This window comes from Rhamphochromis sp. 'chilingali', assembly GCF_963969265.1.
Source record: "Rhamphochromis sp. 'chilingali' genome assembly, chromosome: 9".
Lineage (NCBI taxonomy): Eukaryota > Metazoa > Chordata > Actinopteri > Cichliformes > Cichlidae > Rhamphochromis > Rhamphochromis sp. 'chilingali'.
In genome coordinates, this window is record NC_137936.1 from 38,834,695 (window position 1) to 38,854,668 (window position 19,974).

The 19,974-nt window shown below is 43.4% G+C and overlaps 1 protein-coding gene across 5 annotated transcripts in view; it reads right to left on the bottom strand.

Moving 5' to 3' along the window:
* pcbp4 (poly(rC) binding protein 4) overlaps positions 1-19,974 on the bottom strand; it is a 199,203-nt gene that overhangs the window by 89,588 nt on the left and 89,641 nt on the right. Inside the window, exon 1 of one of the 5 annotated variants that reach the window (XM_080892767.1) lies at positions 11,865-12,034. The exons of the other annotated variants lie outside the window; for them this stretch is intronic. The gene's annotated coding sequence lies outside the window, so the exon portion shown is untranslated. Of the gene's footprint in view, positions 1-11,864; positions 12,035-19,974 lie in introns of those variants that run through there. 5 annotated transcript variants of the gene reach the window in all.

Below are 19,974 nucleotides of genomic sequence, written 5' to 3' on the forward strand. Positions count from 1 at the left end.
GCAAGGCGACTGCACAGGTTCTTCTTTCTTCTTTGATGGACTGACTACAGTCACTCTCAGACAGACTGTCGAACATTCGTGAACAACTGCCGTCTAATTTATAAATGCAGACAGATTTCCTCATATCAAGAGTCAGTCAATGAGCAACACTCGAGGGTTCTGGTTATATTCCTACAGAACAGAAGGGTCGCTGAGACCAAACAGAATATTTAAATGTGAATTTCTGTCTTTCCTTTTGCATTAAAAGAATCTGAAGTGAGACAATTCTGTCAACATCTGTTTCATCCAATAATCTCAATTTTAACTTTGACATAATTTGCAGATAAACAGTCAACATTTACCACCTTAAAACGTCCTTTTATTGACCTCGTTATGCTAACCAGTACTTTTACAGAATAATTTAACTATTTATATTATTAACTGATGATAAAGGTTGCTGTAAAAATAAAAGTAGGTTGCAGTATTAAAAGTAAAGGTCAGAGTGTGAGGGCAGCGACTTTAAATCTTCCAACAAACGCTGTTACGCTCACGCTGTCGGAGCACAGCGCCGAGTGTGGCCCTGCAGCCACGAGGCCAACAAGGCGTTTCACTGATTCCACATCCTCAGCAGCACGGCGGGAGCGAGCCGGCTCCGGTGCCGTGCGAAGTGTGGAAATTAACATAATTTCTCAAGTGTCAGAAGCTGGTCAACAAGTCTGTGCTGTAATTTAAAAATTAATTGGGAACTCTGTTTAAAAAAAGCTTCGGGGGCTGAATTAAATAAGCTTCTGGCCGTGGAAGCGCCACTCAAGCGTGATGATACTTAAGCGTTTCCTTTTAACACAAAACTGAAAAGAAAACAGAGAAAGAGAGACCTCCTCCACGCCTGCATTCGCCTCGTTGTATTCAGATACGCAACTATGCGTGCTGCACACATGACTGCATGTACACGCTGCACTTTGATCATTTTTGAGTAAACATGTATGTTTTTTTAGCAGATTTTGCTGTTTGTGTCTGGAGAGCTCACACACACACACTCAGGCATCTGTCACTATGCTAACCAGCACTGTAGGTAACCCGAGGTATGCAGACGAATAAAAAGGTGCGTATAAATGATCGACATATGTTTGTGTGCGTGTGCTGATGGCTCGTTGTGCAGTTTAAAGTGTTTCTATGCAAACAGCGAGCCTCACGTCTCCATCTGCACGTCTGCATCCCCCACTCTCATAAAAAATACACACTCTGAGCCAAAGTAGGTCACAAATGTAATGCAGGCTGTTTGGCATGCAAAGCAAGCAGCATCTCATGACAATGCAACACTCATCCACACACACACACACGCACACTTGAGAAACAAATCAGAGGACAGAGGTGCTGAGAGAGAAAACGGTTAAAATAGTAGCAAGTGGCAGAAGCAGGTGGGGGGAGGGGAGAAATGGCAGGAGACGGCTTACACGACCTCCCGGGGAGCGAGAAGAGTGGCTGTCAAAACATCGTTTACACATGAATTCAGTCATTGGTGGCACAGGTCGAGTGTTTGCTTATCTGCGCATCCATTAAAACCTCTGTGTGGAAATTGTGCGTATTGTTGTGCAGCGTCGCGGATAGGCCGGGCACGCGTGTGGACTGGAGTGTGCAGCTGCATGAGTGCATGCATTTGAGAGGGCGGATTTAGTGTTTTATTTTCCTCTGAACAGTGTGTGTGTGTGTGTGTGTGTGTGTGTGTGTGTGTGAGTGTGTGTGAGAGAGAGAGAGAGAGAGGAAGAACACAGAACATATGAATTATTAAAGTCCTTTCAGATGCTTCAGTACCGGGTTAAAACCAGGCCTACCCATCCCCCTCCGAGTCATGTTTGCCCCCCCCACACACACACACACACTCGGGGGAATAAGCCATGAATCAGCCATGCATGAGCTCAGAACTGAGAGAGTGTGTGTATGATTTTACTTGTTTTGCTGACATTGTGGGGACGATGGTCACACAGTAACCTTTTAGGGACTCAACTCTGAGTTTAACCGGATGTCCAGGAGGAAAATTGTTCATATTTATTTTCTGTGGCAGAGTATATGCTGTACTTTATCTCTATGAAACTACAGGACACCGAATACACAGATTTCCTTAAATATAGTGCTGGGTGATACTGCGTAGATGCATTCATTAGGGATGTTACACAGCACAAGGATGTTACGCCTTCATACGGTTTAAAAAATAAGTGTCAGTTTAATTCCTTCTCTGCTTTTCTATTTGTATTTTTATTTATTGATGATCCATTCATTGGCACCAGCCTGGACTGCAGCAGCTGCCAGAAACAAGCACCGACACACAAACAGATTCTCCAAGCTGCAAACAGGAAGGAGCAAGCAGCAAAGTAGTGACCAGCATCCATGGAATGAACTCCTGTGAGCAAAATATCTGCTAGCAAAGCGAGTGAGCATGTACCAGTTTAAACTACTGTCAATGAAACTGCTGACTGGTGTGAGAAGAATAGCAAATAAATACATGCAGGCATAACTACGACAAAACATCAACTTTGTTTGTGGCAGTGACTTTAAACTCTGCGCACAAGAGCTTGTTGGTTTGGGTTTCCACCAAATGTTGTTACATCATTATTATAAATATATAATCAATAAAGACGTAACGACAACGTCAATGCAGCAGTAACATCTAAAAACAGCATATTTGAGTAAAAAACACAGGAAACATATTTTGGTCCTTTAAGTAGATTCATTTGATAACGTGTCTTTTACCTGTAACCCTGTAAATGCAGGACTGTCACATTTACAGTGAGCTACTGCTTCTTTTACTTAAACGGTCCTGTTATCTCCATTTTCAGCATCATAAGAGGAACTCTGCCTCACTGCCAACATCATCTTTTAACTCACCGATAGACTCGTTTTATCGTAGCGTATCGTATGAGCTTTAAGGCTACCACACCTGTATGCCAAACGTCTCGTGGCTCACAAACTACAAGTGGGTGGAGCCTCTTTGCTCACAGCCGGAGTTGTACACCCGAAATGATCACATTTATGAAAATCCATGGCTGTGACGTCACACATGTATAAAGTGTGAGTCTGAGCGTTTAAAGAGTTTCCAGCTACAAACACAAACACGAGCATGCGGCGCTGGAGCAGGAGACACAGCAGGAAACAAAGGACTGAACAGCATGTGGATACAACAACTGTCCAAAATAAATAACACTGTGAAAGTAGATCTCTTGGTAAATGTGAAAGACAAAAATCACATGATTGATGGCGAGCGATGATGATGGTCAGTCACACGCATCCTTTTGTACATCCTGTCGTAATGTGAGAGGAGGAAGAAGATTTTGCTCTGCTTTCTTCCTCCGTTACACAAACACAGCCTCCACAGCCGGCGCGCTCTGCAGTGCTGCTGAACTTTGGCCTTGTAGACACACAGTTTGTGCTGCAGCTACGATAGCTGGAGCTCTGCAATCACAGAGCAAAGTAATAATTTTGATTAGTGTGTTTGTTCCTATTGTGGAACTGATGCCGAAATGCAACAATCTGTCTTTATATGCTTTTCAAGACAAAGAAGCCAGACACAGAAACGGGCCAAGAGATTTGTTTGGAAGGACAAACTAAAAGATGGGTGCTTGAAATACATAACAAAGTGTTTACTGCAACTTTAATTGTACTTATATCAGGAAAAAATGTATTTGCTGTGTGAAACATGTTCAAGTGTGCTGAGAATGTGTTTATACTTTTATTTATATTCGAGATTAACGACTATGTTTCAAAAATAAATCCATTTGTATCCTGATAAACCCACTTTGTTATTACTTAAACAGAGTTGTAAGACACGACAACCCGCTGAAAATATCAAAACACACAAAACAAGACGGCAGAGTCATAAAGCCGCTCAAACAGAACGCACATTAACAACAGATTTAAAATGATTACATTTACAGGGATTAGTTACTCTAATGGTCGCTGCTGATTGATCCACTCGAGTGGGGTTCAGGAATTAAAAGCCAGTTTTCCAGCTTCAGTATTTATGGGATGACTTTGAAGGATGAAGGAAAACCGTTTCAGGCCTTTTTGACTTGATCTGCATTAAAAAGTTTGCGGATAAAGAAACTGCATTTCTTCTCTCGGCCGATGGATCAGCAGAGATGTAATGCATCAGTTTGATTTCTACTTCACGCTGCACATTATTCAAATTCTCCCAAATAGGGCTGCCACGATTAGTCAACTAGTCACGATTACGTCGACTATCAAAATCGTCGATGACTAATTTAATAGTCGACGCGTCGTTTGAAGCTTTGTAAGATCCCAAGAGACGCAGGAATAAGTAGCGGGATTTAAGGGTGTAATAACGGACTGAAACAGAAGATGGCAGCACTGCATGTACAAGGATGCCAGCTGCCGTTAAACCCCGAAGAAGAAGAAGCTGTGTCCCAGAATTCATAGCGCGGCCCTGCTCAGTTTCCAACAATGGCAGCAGCTAGTTAGTTTTAATATTATTCTTATTATTCTTTCTGGGTCACAAAATAAACGTTTAACATATTTTCAGGCGAGAATGTAGCTGTGTAAACCTCAAATATCTGCTCAGTTTATCAGGACACCACATATTTTCAAAAGCGCGCCGACGTTTTCGGAGACGTCTGTTACCCACTAGCTCGATAGCTAGCCGGGGGCTAGGCTAACTAGAGCCGTGAGAACACCGGACTCCCAGCAGATCGTTTTCAAACCCACCGCCGTCTTTCGCTACTCAGGTTAAATATGATATATAAGTCACTTAGATAACTTTAAAATGTTATTGTTTGTTCTTTTTCAGTATTTTATTTGTTCCTGAGTAAATCGGTTTGGCTGAGATTAAAGTTATAGTTTTTACACAGCTGAATAAACGTCAAGCAGACAGCTGATTATCAGAAGTGTGAGATGCTCCAGAATTTACTCCGGTGTCCTGTTATATTTTAGATAGCAAGGAGTTTATTAAACTTCACCGAAACAATCTGCAAATTTCATTAAAATGTAATAAACTATCATCTTGTCTTTATTTTTAGTTAGCACAGACCTGAAACACTTAAAGCTGTAAGATAATGATAGTTATATAAGAGCAGATGCTGCTGGTGCAATAAGCTGTAGTTTTACATCCAATGGATGATGATCTGATTAGTCGACTAATCGCAAAAAATAATCTGTGACTAGTCGACTATCAAAATAATCGTTTGTGGCAGCCCTACTCCCAAATATACAAAATGTAATCTCATTACTGAATTGTTATTCTCTGGGGAACTAACTCAAATGCCCGACAGCACAGCCAGAGCCAGAAGGACACGAGGGTGCGGTCGCAGTCCATCCCATGGCATGTGCACACTGGCTGCATTAAGTCAAACAGATTGTAAAAGTTTCATCATATGTTTAAATCGAGGTTCTACTTTGTGAACAAAAGCATCATTTTAAATGCAGAGAACATTTTCCCTGTGAGCTTTATTTTAGTTGCAAACATATACTCAGTCATTTTGTAAAAATAAGCTCTGACGGCTCTGCTGGGAAGCACATTATTGTACTTCCTGACCTTTGCCCTCTGTCACGTGAAGACGTGCTGCAGCTGCTGTCCATGGTGCTGATTTAAACCTGGATTATTGCTGCTTTAGCACTTACACAGTGTGTATGAGTGAGAGACAGTGAGATAGAGAGAGAGAGGCTTGGGCATGCCATGGTAGTAAAGGTAAAATAATAATGTTCCCCAGAGCCAATAGGAGATGTTACACCTGTGGAGAAGCCAGTAAAATGCAAATAAAACCATCTTGTGGTTTTGCAGGAGTCTCCTTCTCTGGATGACGTCGTTCAGTGCTGAAATTTCAACAATATTTTTCTGTCTTGTCCAATTGTTGCAGAACTTTATGATGTAAAACACCTCGAGCAGACGGATGTTATTGGAGCTATATAAATAAAACCGAACTGAAAGTTCAGGCTGGCATGAATGTGAGTGAAAATTCAACAAACTTGTCAAAACCAAGCAACAATCTCCTGATTCCAACACAAAAGTCGGTCGGAGTCGGTCCTCACACACTCGTGGTTAACATTACAGCCTTTATAACTCACCTGCTGCAATTAAAGCTTATAATTAGGGGCGTGGCCTTTGATTAACAGATGGATGGTGGCGCAGGCGGTCGTAGCTGCTAGCGGTCTGCTAAGCTTCACCTCAGATGACTGAAGTCCCTGAACTGGACTGTTTGTGCCAACAATATGGCTGCTGTGAGGTTATTTGCATTAAAATCATCCCAGAAGAAGAAATTTCAGCATTTTTTCGGTTTGTATGGTGCAGCCACAGAGGTCACAGATGAAGCCAGCTAGCATTAGTTGATCTCTGTTGTCAAAATGTGGTCATTTCTGGCTAAAGCAACATGGTGACACTGAGATTTCAAAATATAAACATACATAAGCCAACAGATAACACTGTTAGCAACATAAATGGTAGAGCTTCAGCACAGATGATTAATGTGAGCTCTGCTTGTTTTGAATAACTGTTGCCTCGTCTCTCAGTTAAGTTTGGCAGGCGGGTCGTATTTTTCTTGGATTGTACAGATTTAATTTGGATGTTGGAAACAAAACCACCATCATCGTTTTCCCCTTTTTAGAAAAACGAAAACATTTCTTCCAATAAGAACTGGAACAAAGACCACGAGTCTGTCAAAAACCTTGCAAATGCCAAAGATGAGATTTATCGTGACTGCGATCATATTTGTGCAACATCATATACACATGTAGTGGACTCTTCCCTCTCTGCTGAGTGTGACTGCACTATTGTTTCAGAACAATACTGCAGATGAAATCCAGGACTTGTCTCTCAAATTATACCCTGATACATCAACACGCTGCCCTCCTTTTCTCCTCCGACTGCTTTCCCACTGGACTCATCAGGCAAAGCCGCCTTTCATATCAGTCTCCAACACAAGAAAAGGAAATTGTTCCGAAAGAAACAAATAGGGAGAAACAGGAAGTCGACGTGTGCATGAACACACACACACACACACACAGAAAAGAAAGAAAAAGTGACGAAAAAGGAGGAAACGGGAAGAAAAGCACTCAAACAAATCCTGGGGGAGGAAATCAGAGACAAAACGAGGAGGCAGAACACTCTGAATACATTTCAGGGACATGAGCTAAATCACTGTATTGAATTTGATTATCAGGTGGGCAGGCCTGATTGATTCTGGCCAGCAACAACTCATTTCTAAATACTGATTGGATTAAACGCTGAGCTCGCGACTCATTCCTTAAAGCTGATTGGATTAAAGCAGCAGCCGGCTGATTTAAATCACATCGTTGGTCAACTGCAACGTCAAGGACGAGCTGCTTGTAAAACCAGAGAAGAGACAGAAAAACTGCCTCTCCCTGCGACTGTGTATCTTTGTGTGGTTTTGTTGCTGAAGTCATGGACTCACTTCCTCAAACACACACACACACACACACACACACACACACACACACACACACACGCACACACACACCCTGCCTCTCCAAGGCTCGGACAGGCTCCCTCGACCCTGATCTGGATGCACAGAAGCAAACGGATGGATGGTCTTTGTTACCTTGATGACATAGAAAAATGTTCCCATGTCAGCAGATATCAATATTTTGAACTTAGCCAGTTAATCCAGTTTAGTTCAACCACCCTTCTAGTCCAGTAGCTTCTGTAACGTAAAGAAAAAGAAGAGAAGCAACAGGACCCTGAGTCAGGACCCTGCAGCAGGTTTATGGTAAGAATGAATCCTGTCACTCCTGTGAGGCTTAGTAACACTTCCTATCACGCAGGGTTAAAGTCGGGCTTGTATCTTCTTCTGCTGCCTCCTGATTTCTTTCCTTCTGCGTCCTGACAAATCTTCTCTCTCTGTCATCAAGGACGATCTTTCATCAAGAGGATGAAGTATAATGTAAACAAAGAGACAAGGAGGTCAACATGTGCACATTTGAGAGAAGACGAGTAAATAACTGGTCCACAGAGTCACAGTACACAAACAGCACGAATCAAGAGCAACATTATTACAGTTGTCGTTTTATTTAATGTTACTTGTATCAGTTTGCACACTAATCTGCATGTTACTGCGCCCACAGAGGCAGCTGCTGCATTTTTATACAGAAAATTGTTTGGTGGCACCAGAAGATGATGTCATGGTTGGGATGGTCAAGTAGTGACATCATTACCAGTGTGTGTGTGTGTGTGTGTCAGAGAGAGGCTGACATCATTGCCTTCCTATGTGAGTGCGGGTGACACCAGTCTCTATTTACAGACCACAGAATCTATGGAGAGGAGGAGAGCTCTCCCCCCGACACCCCGCCACCCCCGGGGGGCAGAGAGCAAAAGGAGGGCGGGGCTTTGAGACAGGAGGAGGACCAACCACGAAGATTTAAATTTCAGCTGTTCACTCAAACTGAGGAGGAGAGGAAGTGGGCGAGCAGCAGCGAGAGAGGTCATTTTGTGCCATAAGTCTCTTGTGTTGATAATCACTGTGATTACAAGGACGGGGTAATGCTAGGATGCTCCTGCTAACACTGTAATAAACAGCGCAGCCAGGATGCTGCAGCCGCGCTGCGATCGTACCACAAACCCTAAAATAGAATCTGCAGACAAATTCCCCCCTTATTTAATGCGTTCTGCATCTGTGACTCACGTTTGGTTAAAATTCTTGGCAGGGTTAGCGGTTTGATTGCTAAAAATACAACTGCAGAGGCCATGTTTGCTCAGGTTTTAGGGTAAAAGTGACACGTAGAGTCACAGCACATGGCTACAAATAAAACCGGCTTTTACAGCTCAGGAAATGATTTCCATCAGTAATGGTGAGGTGAGCGTTTGATCCCCTGCTCCAACTACAGGCCAGAGTCTCCTGATGCACCGAGTGTGGGTGCTGGATAAAAACACAGCAACTTGAAGTTCATTTCAGGGAAGAGGAGGAAGTTGACGTGAGCCAAATCCGGCAGGCAGGGTGAGCGGGGAACGACAACTGTGTCGGTGTGGGCTTAAAGCGAGTGGGCACATGTTGGCACGCGCCACGGTTCAGGTGCTCTCTGTGTTCTCTCTCAGATACTTCGTCAGCGCCGATAGCCTCATCCCGAAACAACCGCCTCGCGATTCCTGAAGAAACATCAAGCGTTCTCCTCGTCGCTCCGCTGCACTGGGGCGTGGCCTTCAGGCTGTGACGCTGCACACTTTTAGGCTACGTTCACACTGCAGGCGAAAGTACATCAAATCCGATTTTTTTGACCCTATGTGACCCATATCCGATCCTGGTGTGACAGTGTGAACGGCACAAATCCGATATTTTCAAATCTGATCTGGGTCACTTTCGTATGTGGTCCTGAATCCGATACATATTCAATGTAGGGATAGCTCAGTAGGTAGAGTGGTGGCCCCATGATCGGAAGGTCGGGGGTTCGACTCCACTGAACGGCTACCCTGAGGTACCCCTGAGAAAGGTACCGTCCCTACACGCTGCTCCCCGGGCGCTGCACTGGTGGCTGCCCACTGCTTCACTGGGTGAATGGGTTAAATGCAGAGGAACTATTTCCCTATGGGGACTAACACGCACACTTTACTTTACTAATGTTTCAGAAAGCGACTGCTGTTTGATGGTCACGTCGCATTAAATCCGTCTTTTACGTCACCGACACAAGACAGACGCCAATTATCAGCGCCCGAGAAGACATCGCGAACGCTTCCTGGACATCCGGCGTAGATGTTAGTGAGTCTAAACAGAGCGCGTTGTGTGTGACGTCTTCTTTTGCGCATGCGGCCGCTTTGAGCGTTCACACTAGAGCGCGTTTGTAGTGTGAACGAGCAGACAAAAAAAATCGGATTTGATCAAAAATCTGAATTGAGCATTAAGACCTGCAGAGTGAACGCAGCCTCTGTCTTTGAGTTGGAGTTGTGTGTTTTTGTGTGTATTTGTTTGATCAGGTTCACATCTGCTGACCTTTATTTCTTTTTATTGCTGTATCAAAAAGTCATTTTAAAAGGTTTAAATTAAACAAGAAAAACACTCATGTGCATGCTTTCTCGCTCTCCTTTTCTGTCTTTTCTAAATGTTTCCATCTACAAAACGATCTGTGAGTCTGCACAACAAAGGAGGCAGTGATGACAGCTGAGGGTTTGGTTCAATCAGGGTTTTCGTGGCTGGGTCTCACAAACAAATCCACCCTAAAGAGTATTTACATAGTGAGCTTAACATTTACATGCTGTGTGTGTGTGTGTGTGTGTGTGTGTGTGTGTGTGTGTGTGTGTGTGTGTGTGTGTGTGTGTGTGTGTGTGTGTGAGAGAGAGAGAGAGAGACAGGTAAATGACAGCAGTGACCTTGTCATATTTAGTTAATGTTTAGCAGAAACACACACACACACACCCATCATCCTTGGATGCATGAACACACACGTGTGTATATGCAGAAGATCGAAAGCAAAATGTGTGCAGATGCTTACAATAACATGCACGCTCATGCAAACACACAAACTCAGACACAAATAGAGCAGAAAACGTGCTGCCTGCATACACAGGCTGCCAAAGCCACTTACACTCAGCTAGGCTTAGGGAAAACACACACACACACACACACACACACACACACACACACACACACACACACACACACACACACACAGCAGATCTAAAACACAAACTTGATCTTCTGTCAGTGTGATTATAATTTGAAAGAAGGAAGAGTTCGCAGATACTGAGACACGAGGGGAAATAAGCGTATTTGTTTCACGGCGGCATAAGTCAGCAGCCGTTCATCTTTAAAAGTCTCCTCCTGAATTAGACGTTGAAATAATCCCGGACAACTTTCAGCCGTGTGCGCAGCCCTCGGACCTTGAAAGCTGATCCAAATCCTCAGCGCAACTGTGAACGAGCCGCGGCGCCCGGCTGACATCGGCGCTGCTCCCTTTAAACAGATACGCGCTTTGTTTTTTTTCCTGGGCCACGAGTCTTATATTACAAAGGCTGGCAGCAGCCTGCGAGGCTTACACATAAATCTCCCCCGACCGTGAGGATACATTTATTCTGCTCTGTAATTGTGAGCTGAAGAGAGCGGCGTGGCTTCTGTGAGACGATGTGAGGAATGGCATAATTTGTCTGTTAATATACATGATGATTGCAGGGAGCGAAGGAGGAACGCAGGTCACAGTATGAGAGAGAAAATGGTGCTGCTGACTCGCACAGCAAGTGAAACAGCCCCAATCGCGTTTCTGAGGAGTTTCTACAAAGGCGAGCAGCAACTCCACGGATATGATGCCGAGGGGAGTGACAGCAATCACTGCAGCGATTGTGCATGTGCTCCGGGGGTGCGACAGAAACACAGGACACTGGGAAGACGCACAAAAAGACTGAATAAGAGGAGCGCAGACCGACTGCAAACAGAAACACGAGGGATCTGCAGCAGAACAGTGTTTCAGAGGAGAGTCGGGTTATCACTGCATCTCTGCACAGCTGCTGACACCCTCATATCTGCTCTTCGGAAAGAATGGCTGACTTAATATGTAAATAAGGGCCGCAAGTAGGGGTGACCTGGGCTGTGAGAGGCCCCCGGGCCAGGAGTTTGAAACCCCTGTTCAAGATAAAAGAAAAACGAGGGAGCTTCAAGCAAGGAGCTGTAACTGCCCACTGTTCCCTACTGTTCCCTACTGTTCCCTACAGCTCACCATCCCAACATGCCTGTAATGCAATTAGTGAACAAAAACTATGGCTTGGTGTTTATTTAACTCATTGCATGCGATGCATCTTCCAAAGTAAACATTAACCCTTTAGAGCCGGTCGGAGCACGCTCCATTTTGCGTAACTATTTTTAAATCCCGGTAGCACTGCAACCACGTGAGCTAGCGCAATAATTTTTTTTTTTTGCATATGAAACCGGAGGACTTGTACTTACATCTGATGCCATCAGCTTGTCCTCGGTCACGGTTTCCTTCCACATATAGCTTTGCAAAAACTGCATAAAAAGCACTTGCAGCAACAAAAACATAATATTCCAGAAACACGCTTTGCCGATCCTATCAGCTGTTTGTAACACTTCCTACGTTGGAATAGACGTCAGCACGAACTTTCGCATGTCCGCCATGACCTGCCCGAAACCGGAAGTGACGTCATTTTGCAGAAATGTATTTTTTTTACCATCAGGGCCTCATGAGCCTATACTGGTGTTTTTGAAAGTTATCTTTGACTTTATGACTTTCTGTGTCGTTTCTGGGATGCTGAGGACTCATATTGCACTGCTGGAAATAGTTTATTTTGATGCATATGCTGCTTTTTTGCAAATTTGCATCATAATATTTATTTTCGTTTTTCCTGCAGTATATAAAAATTGGTGTATTTCAAAAATAAAACTATGAAGACACTTAAAATAAATTTCCTGTGGTGGGAAACTATTTTGTGCAACTTTTTTGTATTTACAGTTTTGAGGGATAAGCCTCTTAAATTTCTCTAACTACAAATATATGTTAAAAAAACAAAAACGATTTTCAATTTTTTTGTAGTTTATTGCACTTTTTTTGCAATTTATGTAATTACTATGCACTTAATGCATGCATATTATTAAAATTTAGGCTGTAATGGTTGTATTGATGTATATCAACTTGAAATGCTCCCAAAAATGGCTCCACAGCATGTAAACATATAATATAAGCTCTGGCGGACTTGGTTCTATGGTAGGTCTTAAAGGGTTAAACCATAAGAGCAGTTTTTTTGGCTTCCAAAAAGATTTAAAGATGAGGATGCAACAGACCGAAGCGCAGCAGCTGCCATCAGGGTGTGGCACTGACTCTAGGCTGTGTTTGGTGGCGCAGCACACGCGCAGCAGAACAATGCAATGTTTTAATGTTTTAGTCGATGAGTGCGTTGACGCAGCGCTGCAATAAGTGAAAGCAGTGAGGTTTGTCTACAGATTCGTGAATGTGCTGCAGTGACGCACTTTACCCGATCACCGTGAAGGTTTCCTGTATTTATCCTTCATATGCATTAAGTACAAACACGTGCTTGCTGTGCACGCATGTTTACACTGTGTAGGACATTTATAAGAGTGAGGAAAACCCAAACACACAGCTAAAGTGGAATGAGCAACCGTTAGATGCCTGAGGCTGTGCTGTTGAAGCCTTGCAGCGAATTCATATTCAGAGCAAACAGAAAAATATAACTAATCTGCACAGCCGCAGAAACACGACGCAATCTTCTTCTTTCCTAATTCACAAAGTTGCACTGTGGGTGTGACTGACAACAGAGAGAAAACAAACCTCTGTGGAGGGATGATGAAAGACTCAGCTGTGACATTTTTGCTGTCTCTCAGGCCACTTAATGAGAAAAGGCAGGCAGACAGTCAGACTGTATTCAAATGTCACTCTCTGCCAACCGGAGGAGATTTGAATACCATAACAGGATATGCAGATCACCTGCTGCAAGCACAAAGAAGCACCAGACCTCTGACTCTAATACGGTAACGACCCGACCTGCAGTCTGCCTTTAATGACTGGATTTTCATCTGCTTTGTAAACAGCACACAGGTGTCAGGTGTTTCTTCACTGTTGTCTCCTCCTTTGTTTAATGAAAGAACAACTTTCGAAAAGAGAGAAAGTTGATTTTTTGTGTATATGTGCACTAAAGGCATTTTTATTTTGCCCCATATTTCATAATTGATAAACTGTCTACTTAAAAACACAGTAATCATTCCTGGCACAACGATTTCATTTGAGAATCTTCAGGGTCTCAGTTAGGAACTCACACTCACGTCTTCATTTTTTTTAAGGAGATGATGGCGAAGCATGAAGGAAGCAGAATCACTCACAGATGAGCGCTCTTTGTGTTGAGTCTGTTTAAATACAAAGAAACGTGCGCGGCTCTGTGAACCAACGCTGTCGATTGAAACGGCGAGTTTGTACAGTCGCAGTTATCAGCAGCAGGAACGTGCTTGTTTTAGTCACCATGTCTCGTTTTGATCCTCCACCCACCCGCTCTGTTCAGCGGATTTGTTCGCCCACTTTATATAACAGAATTACTGGCTGATTATTGCACAAGATTATTGAATTATTGAACTCGACATGAACTGCAGGAGGAGGTCGGGGTGGACGGAGGGTGAACGAAGCACTCGCCTCTCACGCCACAGCTAAAAGTTCACATCATTTCTGCAGTTTAAGGTCAGGAAATGTGGCCATGATGAGTACGTGGTAAATGGACTGCAGCTGTGCAACGTTACACAACATGTCTCGTAACCTTTTCTACCTTAGATATTAGAAAGAAATCACCTAACAACTCAGATGAACGCGTCAGGAGCAACTCTGCTTTACAGCACACGATAATCGTTGATAAACATCAACCTTATATAAAATCAACCTAATAAGGAAATAAACCTTATGCAGGGTGGATTTAGTCACAGCTCACCTTCCTCAGCTGTAATGACACTTCAAGTTAGCATCGTGACGCTCTGACTGACACGGGCGGCTGTTAGCAGTCAGCTAATTGCAGCCCCCCCACTGTGTGTTGGTTCTTTGTGCAGAGTTTTAATGCAGTTATTTGATAAATAACAGCTACAGACAGTCCAAGAACATCTGCCTCCAGTGAATGAAATTCAAACATCACCGAACCAGCAAATCGCACGTGCAGACATAAACACAGCAGCCAATCGAGCTCCTGCCTTTTATCGGCTTTCTCGCTGCTTAAATTAGCCTCAGAGCGAGCAGCCATCAATATCACACACAGACACAGAACCACACAGACAGAGAGCGAGGCACGTATGACGCAGATCCAGATATCTGAGTGTGTCGATGCGTGGGGCGACTTTTTGGAGGTTGCGTGGCAGGTCGCCCTCTAAGAGTCTCCGACCTTGGCTCAACGAACCGAAGACGCTGCAGCGTTCTCTCATTTTATGACATAAAAATATTTATTCTGCTGACATGTATAAATCATGAAGCCTCTGCTTAGAAGCCTGCTTGAAGGTCACAGAACCAAAATATCACGATTCTATTATCGTCTAATAAATATTTTCTCTTTTTGCTGAATGCCTGCAGGTTGATCCTCATCACACAAACTTTCATTTCTACAGAAGATTCAAAGTTTATTTGACATTTTAAAGGGAGACATTCTCCCAAATCCACCGAAACCATTCTCTTCAAGGTTTTAAGCCCTTTGAAGACGCTCGAAGAAATATTGAGGGACAGTCATGTCATCATAATCCTTTTCCTCATGTATCCACAGTGAGAGCTTTAGTTTTGGCAGCTGCAGAAATCAGTGGACTTGAGCACCACTATGGACCGGACAAACCCTCGATAGGTCTCTCACCCTCGTGCTGATGAGTCCTCTGTGACCAAAAATCATTTGGGTATTTATTTCACTAAATAACAAACATGCCAGTGATGTCAGGGGCTAACAAGATTGTGGGAGGAGACACAAGTCCAGTTGGGCTTTCGTCAGGAGGAGCATCTACAGCATCTACCCCCCTGTGGCGGCCTGCGCGAGCGGTGAAAATAGCAATCAAATGTCAACCTAAAAGTAAGAAATGCTGGTCAAGTGGACAAGGTGGTCCCAGCAAAGATGTGTCGGCTTTGACACCAACTGTCTCCTCTGGTCAGGAGCTCAGGGTAGAAAGAACGAGGCAGCTGATGCACGTGGCTGAAATGAGCTTCACACAAGCGTCCTGCTGCTTTGCTGTGTCTCAAAGTTTGATTAAGTTCAGGTAACAAAACTGCTCACTTTGGTTTCTTTGGTTGGGTTAAAAAATCCACCCATCACTAACCCTCACACTGAAACGCTGACAGCACAGAGGTCCATGATTCACTGTTGAAGCTTCATAACAGAAAGATTCAGCTACATAAACGGTGTCAGCACACCCACACATCAGACGGTGCTCTCTGGTTCTGCCTCGTTTGCTTTATATGAAAATGAAGCCCAGACTTTTTTCACTGTTTGCAGCTGGAGAGTTGCTCTCAACTGCCTCCTTAACTCGAGAGCCACTTCTCTCATGTCTGAGTGCGCGTGGATATCATCTCTCAATTTCCTCTTTTTTACGAGGCCGCTGGGAAATGTAAAGCGTATTAGAGAGAGGAGAAGAGGAGCGCGGGGCAGATTTGAATGGAAAGCAAACAACAAACAACAACAGAGCAGAAGAAGCAGCGTGTGAGCGCGGACTGACACGGCTCAGAGAAGGAGGCGTGACCAAACCTAACGCCTGGCGTCACATGTTTAATACAAACTGAGCTTTTCAGACTAGTAGATCATCCGTCTGATGAAAACCTAAATAAAGCGTACAATACATTTTGAAGCAATTTAAAAAAAAAAGAGATAAATATGGCAAGTACAATAGAACTGTCGTGTTTCTGTCAATGATGTCATATTTCAGGCTTTAAGGGGTTAAAGGTTGGCTGGCAAACATGAAGCTCCCCACTTGGCCTTATCCGGTCTTTAAGTGATGACGTGACGAATCCTACTTGCGGGCCTAAAGTAGTCTGCGTTTAGGGTTGCCAACCGTCCCTTAAAATACGGAATCGTCCCGTATTTAGAAACAAAAGTACACGTCCCGTATTGAGCTAATAAGGGACGCACTTTGTCCCGTAATACAGTGAGAATCAAAAGTAGTCTATAAATGTTAATGGAATTAACGCTTTGTTGGAAAACATAATTCCCAGCCCCTCTCCTGCTTTGTGACCAATGAGCTGACAGCACACTTATGACAATTCGAGTATGACAATTCAGATTACCGCTCATCTCATTGGTCGAGGAAAGGTCGCTTGCGGAGAAAATACCGGAAGACAACAGATGACCACAACAAGAAGCATGGCCAACAGGGGAACAAACGCCGACACTGCGGTGCAAGTCTCGGACGACAGTACACCTAAAGCTGGGCAGACACTGTGCGATTTTTTCAGTCACGTTATTCAGCTCCTGCTCAAACTGCACGATTGACTCGCAGGGGTTAGAAGTTCATAGGTCACGATGCAGGTCTTACACTATACCGCCCGATGCTCTGATGCGACCTGAGTGCTCACACTGTGCCTCCATAACATGAAGGTTATAACAGAAAATCTGTCGCTCGCTCTCTCTGTCTTTCACTCACACAGACACACCACCACCATCAACTTTGCTAAATTGCTAATGAAAAACATGATCAGGCAGCTGTGATTGAGCAGCATGTAAATCCAACTATTTTCACGGTTGTTGTGGTCGTGATAATTTTGTGATGCCACATCGAAAAGGCTCGGATGAGCTTTCCAAAGTTCTACAAGTTGTGCCTCCATCGCTTGTGTCCAGATCACACGCTGCACAGCCGTGCTGCTCCGTCTTTTTCACGGCGTTTACGTGTTTGCGCGCGAGCAGTGTGAGCGGCTCACGAGCGATTGATGATCGGGAGCTGGTCGTGAGGTGTTAATCACTTCTCGTTACCCCACGTATACTACACGACGCACGATGAAGGCCAAAATCGGTCCGATCACTCAAAAATCGGCTCAAAATGGGCCTAAAACCGCACAGTGTGAGCCCAGCGTTAGAGCAGCAATGTTTGTTCCCCTCAGACAAAGGGAAGAATGGGAAAAGGAAAACACCTGGCTGGAAAAAGTTAATATGGGCATGTGCAGTGAATATCAGCGCTATGTGGCCAGAAGTGTGATAATATAATTTATTTTGTGTAATAAACAACTGTAAGGATAGATGATTACAACAAATAGATGACTAATACATAAAAGTAATACATAGATGAATAATGATGATGAGTTAAGGTGCGTAATCATGGGAACAAGCGGGTTTACAAACAGGAGCAGCTGATTAGCATTAGAAAAGCTGAAATAATACCTCAGCTGAAGCCAATTGTACTAAATGCACTAAATGTGCACTGTTACAAGAATGTTTTTCTTTCTATTGTTTTCTATTATTTTAAGTTAAGCAGGACAGAGTTCTTTTAAAGAAAGATTTACTTATATTCTCAAAAGTTAAGCATGACAGGCTTCTGTTTAAGAAAGAGACCTGTTTTACTGTGTTAATGTTGTCATTTTGAGCTAAAAATAAATGGCTAAATGATCATTTGTTTCACATGTGTTCATATCACAAAGAATACACATCTACTTAAATCAAATTCAAGTCAAAGGGTTAAAAAAAATAATTTCACACACAAAAAAAGAGCTAGAAAATTCACCACACTGGGAAGGGTGAAGACAACTGGGTCGCCCGGCCCTGGCCACGAGGTGTCCCTTATTTATTTTTCAGGGAGTTGGCAACCCTATCTGCGTTTAATATGGCTTTTGTGTTGTTAACATGTTTAATGTTTTGTATTTTCTTCTATTTGATCTCAAAAAGCTCCTAAAACAGTCAGTGATCACTGTTGACCTCCCTCGGCTTTTATTACCGCTAATCATTTATTTAAGCTCAGTTTTTAAAACCTTAGGATGTAACTACAGCCCAGCCCATGCAGCAGTATATGAATGACTAACCTCGTATTGTGGATGGATTATCTCAGTTTGTCTGTGAAGGTTCTCAGTCATCCAGGTCATCTTAGTCAAAGGAGCTTGCAAAGTCTTCAAGCAACTTAAAGAAGTCCAGACGCTTTTCTTTGCAAGCTCCTTTGATTATCTCAGTTGTTCTCCTGGCTGAAGTTTGGTCCTTTTACAGCATCCTGCCATGCGATTACATTTGTTCCTGACCACCGAGAACACTCACGTTAACTTTTATCGAGTGGAAAAAAAGTTAGCTTGTTTATATTATGCTAACATAGCTGTGTCGCTAGCGGTCACGTAGCACATCATTATATAGCAGCTAGCCCAACTTCAGTAACCCTACAAACGTCACTGCTGTTTAGTTTTCTGTCTTCATTTATGCTGGAAGTGATAACAGAGCTGTACGTTTGAATCTGTTTCCAAAACCCCGCAGTCAGGACATGCTATATTGTATTTAGATGGAAGCTAGCGAGCTAACTTCCTGCTAACTTCTAACTCCGTTAAATGTCATAAATTCCGTTTTCATGGATGCCTGGATGTTAAACTCAATTGTTACACCTGGTAGAGCAGAACGCTGATCATTTTATTAAAGATGAAAGACTTTAGACAGTTTTTCAACTCTCAGTAATGCCATAGTGATCGTTTGATATATGGACCTGCAGCGGAGTTTAGACCCAGACACGGCTAGTGACGTCAGACTTAACGATCGGATTATGAAATCACTGGGCAGGTAAAAATGCAGCAGATAGATTTGTGCAACTTGTGCACAGGTTCCACCTGAGAAACATGAATCTGCATTTCAAGAATTTGAAACTGAGGTCAGAGAGATTTTGCATTTTTAGCTAAACCCTGAAAGAAACAGAGACAAAGAGAGAAGCTCCAAATTAATTGGACCAACATTAGCCACCTCACATGACGATGACAGACCGGCCTGTGCAGAACACGTAGCTGGATCCAAGTCTACTAATCAGCAGTGGAAAGACAGCTAAGCCCCGAGAGCACGGGGTGGGCGGTGGTGCAGCGCATCAAAATGCAAAGGCTTTAAAGTTCCTCCAGTTGGCCGACTCCACCTGCCAGTGACTCACCTCCACAGCCCGGCTGTACGATCATCTACAGAGCATTTGACAGTAAAAACGAGGAAATCAGTGCACAAGTCATGAAACAGGAAAGTTTCCTAAAAGCTTTTAGTTCATTTCAGGCCAACATACAAGAAAAACAAGAATTCTGCTCGTTTCCAGCTTCAGGTTCTGGTTTGTGGATTTTACGAGAGCAGCTTTGAATAATTGAGAGTCCTACATCATCATCTGTCTGAAACAAATCACGCCTGCTCCTCCTCCTTCAAGCTGAACCTCCTGATTGGCTGCCCCAGTAAACACGATGTTACAGGTGGGTGGGGCTTGTGAGACTGAGATGACGTTATAAAGATATGCTCATTCCTTGACAGCACACAGATTAAAAAAGATGAAAAAAAAAATCACATGTGCACACTTGTATATTGATCTGATTATTTATTCTTTTGATCTTCATTATCTCAGTGTATATAGTAAGATGGTAAAACGTTTTTGATTGTTCTTC